Source organism: Arachis hypogaea, chromosome 11 (genome assembly GCF_003086295.3).
Source record: "Arachis hypogaea cultivar Tifrunner chromosome 11, arahy.Tifrunner.gnm2.J5K5, whole genome shotgun sequence".
Lineage (NCBI taxonomy): Eukaryota > Viridiplantae > Streptophyta > Magnoliopsida > Fabales > Fabaceae > Arachis > Arachis hypogaea.
In genome coordinates, this window is record NC_092046.1 from 28077961 (window position 1) to 28089498 (window position 11538).

General features: G+C 38.3%; 1 non-coding gene across 1 annotated transcript; it reads right to left on the reverse strand.

The window, feature by feature from the left end:
• Nucleotides 1-11048: 11048 nt before the first annotated feature.
• Nucleotides 11049-11156, reverse strand: LOC112724882 (small nucleolar RNA R71). The gene has a single exon (XR_003164023.1). It is a non-coding gene; the product is annotated as a small nucleolar RNA R71 (small nucleolar RNA).
• Between the last annotated feature and the right edge of the window lie 382 nt (nucleotides 11157-11538).

Consider the following 11538-nt stretch of genomic DNA (forward strand, 5'->3'; position numbering starts at 1 on the left):
TCCTGGATACTGGAAAGGAAGAGGATGAATCCATCATCCTAGGAAGACCTTTCCTGGCCACAGCAAGAGCTGTAATTGATGTTGACAGAGGTGAAATAGTCCTTCAATGGAATGAGAACTCCCTTGTATTCAAAACTCAAGGATCTCCCTCTACAACCATGGAGAGGACGCTTGAAAAGCTTCTCTCAAAGCAGAGTCAACCAGAGCCCCCACAGTCAAACTCTAAGTTTGGTGTTGGGAGGCCACAACCAAACTCTAAGTTTGGTGTTGAACTCCCATATCCAAACTCTAAGTTTGGTGTTGGAGAGTCTCAACAAAGCTCTGCACATCTGTGAGGCTCCATGAGAGCCCACTGTCAAGCTATTGACATTAAAGAAGCGCTTGTTGGGAGGCAACCCAATGTTTATCTAATTCTTATTTTTATTGTTTTTCGTGTTTTCTTAGGTTCATGATCATGTGGAGTCACAAAATAAATATAAAAATTGAAAACGGAATTAAAAACAGCAGAAGAAAAATCACACCCTGGAGGAGCATCTGTCTGGCATTCAAACGCCAGAACAGAGCATAGTTCTGGCGCTGAACGCCCAGAATGGGAGCATCCTGGCACTGAACGCCCAGAACAAGCATGGTTCTGGCGTTCAATGCCAGAAATGGCAGCAAAGGGGCGTTGAACGCCCAAAATGGGCACCAACCTGGCGCTGAACGCCCAGAGTTGGGTACAAAGGCATTTTTATATGCCTAATGGGTGCAGGGATGTAATTCCTTGAACACCTCAGGATCTGTGGACCCCACAGGATCCCCACCTACCTCCACTCACTTCTTCTCACCACTTTCTTTCACACAACCCCATAAACACTCTTCCCCAAAAACTCTTCACCAATCACCTCAATCTCTCTTCCCCACTAAACCTTCACCACTCACATCCATCCACTCTTCCCCATAAACCTACCTCATAAACTCCACCTACCTTCAAAATTCAAAACCAATTTCCCACCCAAACCCACCCATATGGCCGAACCTTAACCCCCCTCCCTTCCCTATATAAAGCCCTCCATTCTTCATCAAATTCTCACACACACACCCCTCTACACTCTTCTTGGCCGAAACCACATCTCCCTCTCCCTCTCCATATTTCTTCTTCTTCTTCTTCTATTCTTTTGTTTATTGCTCGAGGGCGAGCAATATTCTAAGTTTGGTGTGGTAAAAGCATAGTTTTTTTTTGTTTTTCCATTAACATTGATGGCACCCAAGACCGGAGAATCCTCTAGAAGAGGGAAAGGGAAGACAAAAGCTTCCACATCCGAGTCATGGGAGATGGAAAGATTCATCTCCAAAGCCCATCAAGACCACTTCTATGATGTTGTGGCCAAGAAGAAGGTGATCCCTGAGGTCCCTTTCAAACTCAAAAGAAATGAGTATCCGGAGATCCGACATGAAATTCAAAGAAGAGGGTGGGAAGTTCTAACAAATCCCATCCAACAAGTCGGCATCCTAATGGTTCAAGAGTTCTATGCCAATGCATGGATCACCAAGAACCATGATCAAAGTAAGAACCCGGATCCAAAGAACTATGTTACAATGGTTCGGGGGAAATACTTAGATTTTAGTCCGGAGAATGTGAGGTTGGCGTTCAACTTGCCATACATGGAAGAGAACGCACGCCCCTACACAAGGAGAGTCAACTTTGATCAAAGGTTGGACCAAGTCCTTATGGACATATGTGTAGAAGGAGCTCAATGGAAGATTGACTCCAAAGGCAAGCCGGTTCAACTAAGAAGATTGGACCTCAAGCCTATAGCTAGAGGATGGTTGGAGTTTATTCAATGCTCAATTATTCCCACTAGCAACCGGTCTGAAGTTACTATAGACTGGGCCATCATGATCCATAGCATCATGATTGGAGAAGAGGTGGAAGTTCATGAGATTATACCTCAAGAACTCTACAAGGTGGCTGACAAGTCCTCCACCATGGCAAGGTTAGCCTTTCCTCACCTCATTTGCCACCTATGCAATTCAGCTGGGATTGACATAGAGGGAGATATCCTCATTAAAGAGGAAAAGCCCATCACTAAGAAAAAGATGGAGCAAGCAAGAGAGCCCAGTCATGGAGCTCAAGAGGCGCAAGAAGCTCATCACCATGAGATTCCGGAAATGCCTCAAATGCACTTTCCTCCACAAAACTATTGGGAGCACATCAACACCTCCCTAGAAGAATTGAGTTCCAATATGGAACAACTAAGGGTGGAATATCAAGAGCACTCCATCATGCTTCATGAAATAAGAGAAGATCAAAAAGCAATGAGGGAGGAGCAACAAAGACAAGGAAGAGACATAGAAGAGCTCAAGGACATCATTGGTTCCTCAAGAAGGAAACGCCACCATCACTAAGGTGGATTCATTCCTTGTTCTTCTTTCTTCTGTTTTTCATTTTCTATGTTATGTGCTTATCTATGTTTATGTCTTCATTACATGATCATTAGTAGTTAGTAATTTTGTCTTAGAGATATGAATGTCCTATGAATCCATCACATCTCTTAAAAGAAAAATGTTTTAATTCAAAAGAACAAGAAGTACATGAGTTTCGAATTTATCCTTGAACTTAGCTTAATTATATTGATGTGGTGACAATGCTTCTTATTTTCTGAATGTATGCTTGAACAGTGCATATGTCTTTTGAAGTTGTTGTTTAAGAATGTTAAATATGTTGGCTCTTGAAAGAATGATGACTAGGAGACATGTTATTTGATAATCTGAAAAATCATAAAAATGATTCTTGAAGCAAGAAAAAGCAGCAAAGAACAAAGCTCGCAGAAAAAAAAAAAGGGGCGAAAAAAAAAAAAGAAAGAGAAAAAGCAAGCAGAAAAAGCCAATAACCCTTAAAACCAAAAGGCAAGGGAAATAAAAAGGATCCCAAGGCTTTGAGCATCAGTGGATAGGAGGGCCTAAAGGAATAAAATCCTGGTCTAAGCGGCTAAACCAAGCTGTCCCTAACCATGTGCTTGTGGCGTGTAGGTGTCAAGTGAAAACTTGAGACTGAGCGGTTAAAGTCAAGGTCCAAAGCAAAAGAAGAGTGTGCTTAGGAACCCTGGACACCTCTTATTGGGGACTTTAGCAAAGCTGAGTCACAATCTGAAAAGGTTCACCCAATTATGTGTCTGTGGCATTTATGTATCCGGTGGTAATACTGGAAAACAAAGTGCTTAGGGCCACGGCCAAGACTCATAAAGAAGCTGTGTTCAAGAATCATCATACTGAACTAGGAGAGTCAATAACACTATTCGAAATCTGAAGTTCCTATAGATGCCAATCATTCTAAACCTCAATGGATAAAGTGAGATGCCAAAACTATTCAAGAGGCAAAAAGCTATAAGTCCTGCTCATATGAATTGGAGCTATGTTTCATTGATAGTTTGGAATTTATAGTATATTCTCTTCTTTTTATCCTATTTGATTTTCAGTTGCTTGGGGACAAGCAACAATTTAAGTTTGGTGTTGTGATGAGCGGATAATTTATACGCTTTTTGGCATTGTTTTTAGTATGTTTTTAGTAGGATCTAGTTACTTTTAGGGATGTTTTCATTAGTTTTTATGATAAATTCACATTTCTGGACTTTACTATGAGTTTGTGTGTTTTTCTGTGATTTCAGGTATTTTCTGGCTGAAATTGAGGGACTTGAGCAGAAATCAGATTCAGAGGTTGAAGAAGGACTGCTGATGCTGTTGGATTCTGACCTCCCTGCACTCAAAGTGGATTTTCTGGAGCTACAAAACTCGAAATGGCGCGCTTCCAAGAAATATATAATAGTCCATACTTTGGCCAAGAATTGATGACGTAAACTGGCGTTCAACGCCAGCCTTCTGCCCAAATCTGGCGTCCAGCGCCAGAAAAAGATCCAAAACCAGAGTTGAACGCCCAAACTGGCACAGAAACTGGCGTTCAACTCCACAAATGGCCTCTGCACGTGCAACACTCAGGCTCAGCCCAAACACACACCAAGTGGGCCCCAGAAGTGGATTTATGCATCAATTACTTACTCATGTAAACCCTAGTAGCTAGTTTATTATAAATAGGACCTTTTACTATTGTATTAGGCATCTTTGGTCTCAGTATTATTCCATTGTTCATCTTAGGAGACTATTGATCTCGTTTAGGGGGGCTGGCCATCTCGGCCATGCCTGGACCTTCACTTATGTATTTTCATACGGTAGAGTTTCTACACTCCATAGATTAAGGTGTGGAGCTCTGCTGTTCCTCAAAGATTAATGCAAAGTACTACTGTTTTCTATTCAATTCTTCTTATTTCTCTTCTAAGATATCCATTCGCACCCAAGAACGTGATGATTATGTGTGACGCTCATCATCCTTCTCCCTTATGAACGCGTGCCTGACAAACACTTCTGTTCTACATGAAATAAGCTAGAATGAGTATCTCTTAGATCTCCTAACCAGAATCTTCGTGGCGTAAGCTAGAATGATGGCGGCATTCAAGAGAATCCGGAAAGTCTAAACCTTGTCTGTGGTATTCCGAGTAGGATTCAATGATTGAATGACTGTGACGAGCTCCTAACTCGCGATTGCAGGGCGTTAGTGACAGACGCAAAAGGATAGTAAATCCTATTCCGGCATGATCGAGAACCGACAGATGAATAGCCGTGCCGTGACAGGGTGCGTGAGCATATTATTCACTGAGAGGATAAGATGAAGCCATTGGCAAGGGTGATGCCTCCAGACGATTAGCCGTGCCGTGACAGGGCATTGAATCATTTTCCCGAGAGATGACCGAAAGTAGCCATTGACAGTGGTGATGTATCACATAAAGCCAGCCATGGAAAGGAGTAAGACTGACTGGATGAAGATAGCAGGAAAGCAGAGGTTCAGAGGAACGAAAAGCATCTCCATTCGCTTATCTGAAATTCTCACCAATGAATTACATAAGTGTCTCTATCCCTATTTTATTATTAATTTCGAAAACTCCATTATCACTTTATATCTGCCTGACTGAGATTTACAAGGTGACCATAGCTTGCTTCATACCAACAATCTTCGTGGGATTCGACCCTTACTCACGTAAGGTATTACTTGGACGACCCAGTGCACTTGCTGGTTAGTTGTATCGAAGTTGTGACAATTATGAATTAAGATCAAAGCACCAAGCTTTGGAGCCATTACCAGGGATTGTTCGAGCCTGGACATCACAATTTCGTGCACCACGAATCCTGATTTTTTTAAAAGAAGTTCAATAATTGAATGGTAGGCTGGCAGCTCTATCTATGTTCCTTATTGGTTTAGCCCTAAAGTTGTTACCACTGTTTGCAATCCTCAAAAAAGGGCATGACTTTCAATGGACTCAAGAATTTGAACAGGCCTTCCAAGAATTCAAAAAATTCTTAAGTCAAACCCCATACTGATCCAACCTATAGTGGGTGAAGAGCTCGTGTTGTGCCGAGCTATAGCTGATAAAGCTATAGCCTCATCCCTTGTCCAAGAAGATGAAGCAGGGAAAAAGCCTATCTACTTCACAAGCAAGTCATTGCAAGAGGCAGAATTGAACTATCAAAGGATAGAAAAATTTGCATACGCCCTTGTTCTGACGTCCAGAAGATTGCGACCTTATTTTCAAGCTCACACCAGCAAAATTCGAACTAATCAACCCATGAAGAATATCTTACAAAAAATGGATATTGCAGGGTGGATGCTATAGTGGACTGTGGAGCTATCCGAGTTCGACTTAAATATGAAGCCTGGATGGCCATTAAGTCGCAATACTTAGCCGACTTCCTCGCAGAATACATGGGAGTTCAACAAGGGAATTTCACGACTTGGAGCCTATATGTAGTTAGGTCATTAAACAAAGCTGGTAGTAGGGCTCAAGAATGAAGAAGGAACTCAGATAGAGTTTTCATTAAAGTTCGACTTCCAAGCCTCTAATAACCAGGTTGAGTATGAAGTTGTACTTGCTGGTCTCCGAATGGTCAAAGAGATCGGCACATTGAAGGTCGTCATCTTTAGTGACTCACAAGTAATAACCTCACAAATCAATGGTGATTACCAAGCCAAAGACCCCAGCATGAAGAAATACTTGGAGAAGATACTAAACCAGCTAGCCAAATTTCAAGCTTATACCGTCTCCAAAATGGCCAGCACTAAGCCAGGGGCAATAATAGTCTAATCCAAGAAACCATACACTCACCATCAGTAGCAAAGGAAAATGACAAGTCGGACACCTTGATAGTCTCTAACATGAATTCGGGGTAGATGACCCCGACGTGGCGGAAATTTGCTAATTAAGAATTGATATAAGTTATGCATTGCAAGTATAGTTCTTAACTAACCAGAAATTCACTTATCAATTTAGAAGGGTTGTCACAAAAATTAGAATTAAAATATTGGGAGTATGAATCCCAGGTCGTCTCCCAACGAGTTGCAGAAAGGTGTGCTAATTTATTAATAAGAGGTTTTCAAAAAGAGTTTGAGTTGAATAAACAGGAAATTAAATTGGAGAAATTAAGTAATTTAAATAAAAGCCTTGACTGGGAGTAGATTATTTGGAAGCCCTATTCTTGTTGCAGTACTTTCAAGATTAATTGATAATTGGAGGTTGTTCTGTTTAGTTATCCCTTACTAGGTAAGGGAAAGTCAAACAAGTTGGAATGCTATTTCTATTCACAAGTTTCAACCCACTCAATTAAAAGGGATTGGTGTCACTGACTAGAGGGCAATCCAACAATAAATCCAATTACAATTTTTCTTTTGAGCATCCCAACTCAAGGGTTCCTTTCAATCAACTCCCCATCAAGTTAGGGAACTACTCGCTCATTGTGAATGTAGAACTCATAACATAGGAGGAGGAATTAAAGAAAAACATGATAAATAAAACTCAAAGGAATCAATTAAAAATAAAAGTAACTCTTGTATTAATAAATTCTAAAATAATCCAATAGTAAAATTGAGTAAATTAAAGGACATGGAAGAGTAAAGCCAAGTAAAGAAAACGAACTAGAATGATGAAGTCTTGATGAGGTAATAACTCTTCTCAATATCCCAATGCAAAGAGCAATAGAAATAAAATCCTAAGAACTATGAATGTGTAGAGAGAAAACCTAGAGGAGGAGTAAAACTAGATCTAAAAACTAAAAAAAACTGTGTAGAATGAATGTTGTTTTCATTTCTGCATGTCCTCTGGTTCTAGTCTGCTTTTCCAGGCTGAAAACTGGGTCAAAACAGGGCCCAAAATCACCCCCAGCGATTCTGCAGATTATGCAGATCGCGCACTGATGAGCGGATAATTTATACGCTTTTTGGCATTGTTTTTAGTATGTTTTTAGTATGATTTAATTAATTTTCATTATATTTTTATTAGTTTTTAATTAAAACTCACATTTCTGGACTTTACTATGAGTTTGTGTGTTTTTCTATGATTTCAGGTAATTTCTGGCTGAAATTGAGGAACTTGAGCAAAAATCTGATTCAGGCTGAAAAAGGACTGCTAATGTTGTTGGATTCTGACCTCTCTGCACTCGGAATGGATTTTCTGGATCTACAGAACTCCAAATAGCGCGCTCTCAATTGCGTTGGAAAGTAGACATCCATAGATTTCCAGCAATATATAATAGTTCATACTTTGAATAAGGATAGACGACGTAAACTGGCGTTCAATGCCAGTTTCATGCTGCATTCTGGAGTCAAACGCCAGAAACAGGTTGCAAAGTGGAGTTCAACGCCAGAAACAGGCTACAAACTGGCGTTCAACTCCAAGAGAAGCCTCTACACGTGTAAAGCTCAATGCTCAGCCCAAGCACACACCAAGTGGGCCCCAGAAGTGGATTTCTGCATCATTTACTCAATTCTGCAAACCCTAGTAACTAGTTTAGTATAAATAGGACTTTTTACTATTATGTTTATATCTTTGGATCATCTTTGATTAGTTTTATGCTATCTCAGACTTTAGTGAGGGCTGGCCATTTGGCCATGCCTGAACATTTATCACTTGTGTATTTTCAACGGTAGAGTTTCTACACACCATAGATTAAGGTGTGGAGCTCTGCTGTTCCTCAAAGATTAATGCAAAGTACTACTATTTTTCTATTCAATTCAACTTATTCCGCTTCTAAGATATTCATTCGCACTTCAATATGATAGATGTGATGATCGTGACAGTCATCATCATTCTCAACTTATGATCGCGTGCCTGAGAACCACTTCCGTTCTACCTTAGATTGAATGGATATCTCTTGGATATTTAATACAGGGGACCGAGTCCGAGTTATTAGTATCTTCGTGGTATAAGTTAGAACCCATGGACGGCCATTCTTGAGAATCCGGAAAGTCTAAACCTTGTCTATGGTATTCCGAGTAGGATTCAGGGATTGAATGACTGTGACGAGCTTCAAACTCGTGAGTGCTGGGCGTAGTGACAGACGCAAAAGGATCAATGGATCCTATTCCAGTATGATCGAGAACCGACAGATGATTAGCCATGCAGTGACAGTGCATTGGACCATTTTCACTGAGAGGACAGGTGGCCATTGACAATAGTGATACCTAACATATAGCTTGCCATGGAAAGGAGTAGGAAGGATTGGATGAAAACAGCAGGAAAGCAGAGGTTCAGAGGGACGAAAGCATCTCTATACGCTTATCTGAAATTCTCACCAATGAATTACATAAGTACCACTATCATATTTTATATTTTATTTATCTTTTACTTATCAATTCATAAAATCAGTTGAATTCGCCTAACTGAGATTTACAGGGTGACCATAGCTTGCTTCAAGCTGACAATCTCCGTGGGATCGACCCTTACTCACATAAGGTTTATTACTTGGACGACCCAGTGCACTTGCTGGTTAGTTGTACGAAGTTGTGAAACAGAATTAAGAACATTAACGTGCGTATTGAGTTTTTAGCGCCGTTACCAAGGAAGGAATGATCACGATTTCGCACACCATGTTTTTGGCGCCGTTGCCGGGGATTATTCGAGTTTGGACAACTGACGGTTCATCTTGTTTCTCGGATTAGGTAATTTTATTTTAATTTTAAGCTTTTTATTTCTTATTTTCAAAAAAATACAAAAAAATATATTTTTCTTCTTTTCGTTTTTCCCAAAATAATTTTCGAAAAAAAACCAAAATTTTTTTTAATAAAATCGTAAAATAAAAAATATTTTGTGTTTCTTGTTTGAGTCTAGAGTCAATTTTTAAGTTTGGTGTCTTGCATGTGTTTGTTTTTCTCAAGAATTTTCCAAAATTCATCATATGTTCTTCATGATCTTCAAGTTGTTCCTGGCCAGTCTTCTTGTTTGATCCTCTTATTTTCTTGTTTTGTGTCTTTACTTGTTTTTCGTATGCATTCTTGAATTATTAATGTCTAAAGAATAAAAATCTTTAAGTTTGGTGTCTTGCATGTTTTTCTTTTCTTAAAAATTTTCAAAAATAAGTCGTGATGTTCATCTTGATCTTCAAAGTGTTCTTGGTGTTCATCTTAACATTCATAGTGTTCTTGCATGCATTAGTTGTTTTGATTCATAATTTTCATGATTTGTTTCAATTTTGTGTTTTTCTCTTTCATCATTAAAAATTCAAAAATAAAAAAATATCTTTCCCTTATATCACTCATAAATTTCGAAAATTTGAGTTGACTTTTTCAAAACTTTTTAAAATTTAGTTGTTTCTTATGAGCCAAGTCAAATTTTCAATTTAAAAATCTTATCTTTTTCAAAATCTTTTTCAAAATCAAATCTTTTTCAATTTTCTTTTCATATTTTCGAATTCCTTTTTAAAATTTTTCAAAATCTTTTTCATTTTTTCGAAAATATTCAAATTAATTTTCAAAATTAATGCTAACAATTAATGTGATTGATTAAAAAATTTTAAGTTTCTTACTTGCCTAGTAAGAAAGGTTCAATCTTTAAACTCTAGAATCATATCTTTTTAGTTTCTTGTTAGTCAAGTAATCAACTTTAATTTTCAAAATCAAATCTTTTTAATTTCCTTTTCAAATCCTTTTCAAAATGATTTTCAATCATATCTCTCAATCATATCTTTTTCAAAATCAATTTCAAAGTCTTTTCTAACTTCTTATCTTTTTCAAAAATAATTTTCAAACCTTTTTCAATCAATCTTATCTTTTTGTTTCAATCATATCTTTTTCAAAACTACCTAACTAACTCTCTCCTTCTAATTTTCAAAAATTCCTTACCTCTTTTTCAAAATTCTTTCTTTTTATTAACTAATTGTTTTAATTTTTAATATAATTCAATTTCAATTTTAATTTTTGAATTTTCAATTTAATTTTAAAATATTCTTATTTTATTTTATTAAATTTTCGAATTCTTCTCTCATCTCTAATCTCCCTCTATTTATTTATTCATCCATTAACACTTCTATCCTCACCCTTGTGTTTGGATTCTCATCTCTTCCTTCTTCTATTCTTACTTTCTTCTACTCACATAAAGGAATCTCTATACTGTGACATAGATGATTCTATATTTTCTTTTCTGCTTTTTCTTCTTTTTTATATGAGCAGAAACAAGGATAAGAACATTCTTGTTGAAGCTGATCCTGAACCTGAAAGGACTCTGAAGAGGAAGCTAAGGGAAGCTAAAGCACAACTCTCTGGAGAAAATCTGACAAAAATTTTCGAAAAAGAAGAAGATATGGCCGAAAATAATAACAATGCAAGGAATATGCTTGGTGACTTTACTGCACCAAATTCCAACTTACATGGAAGAAGCATCTCAATCCCTGCCATTGGAGCAAACAATTTTGAGCTTAAGCCTCAATTAGTTTCTCTGATGCAACAGAATTGCAAGTTTTATGGACTTCCATCAGAAGATCCTTTTCAGTTCTTAACTGAATTCTTGCAGATCTGTGATACTGTTAAGACCAATGGGGTTGACTCCGAGGTCTACAGGCTTATGCTTTTCCCGTTTGCTGTAAGAGACAGAGCTAGAATATGGTTGGACTCTCAACCTAAAGATAGCCTGAACTCTTGGGATAAGCTGGTCACGACTTTCTTAGCCAAGTTCTTTCCTCCTCAAAAGCTTAGTAAGCTTAGAGTGGATGTTCAAACCTTCAGACAGAAAGAAGGTGAATCCCTCTATGAAGCTTGGGAGAGATATAAGCAACTGACCAAAAAGTGTCCTTCTGACATGCTTTTAGAATGGACCATTCTGGATATATTCTATGATGGTCTATCTGAACTATCAAAGATGTCATTGGACCATTCTGCAGGTGGATCCATTCACCTAAAGAAAACGCCTGCAGAAGCTCAAGAACTCATTGACATGGTTGCTAATAACCAGTTCATGTACACTTCTGAGAGGAATCCTGTAAGTAATGGGACGCCTCAGAAGAAGGGAGTTCTTGAAATTGATACCCTGAATGCCATATTGGCTCAGAATAAAATATTGACTCAGCAAGTCAATATGATTTCTCAGAGTCTGAATGGATTGAAGGAATCATCCAACAGTACTAAAGAGGCATCTTCTAAAGAAGAAGCTTATGATCCTGAGAACCCGGCAATAGCAGAGGTGAATT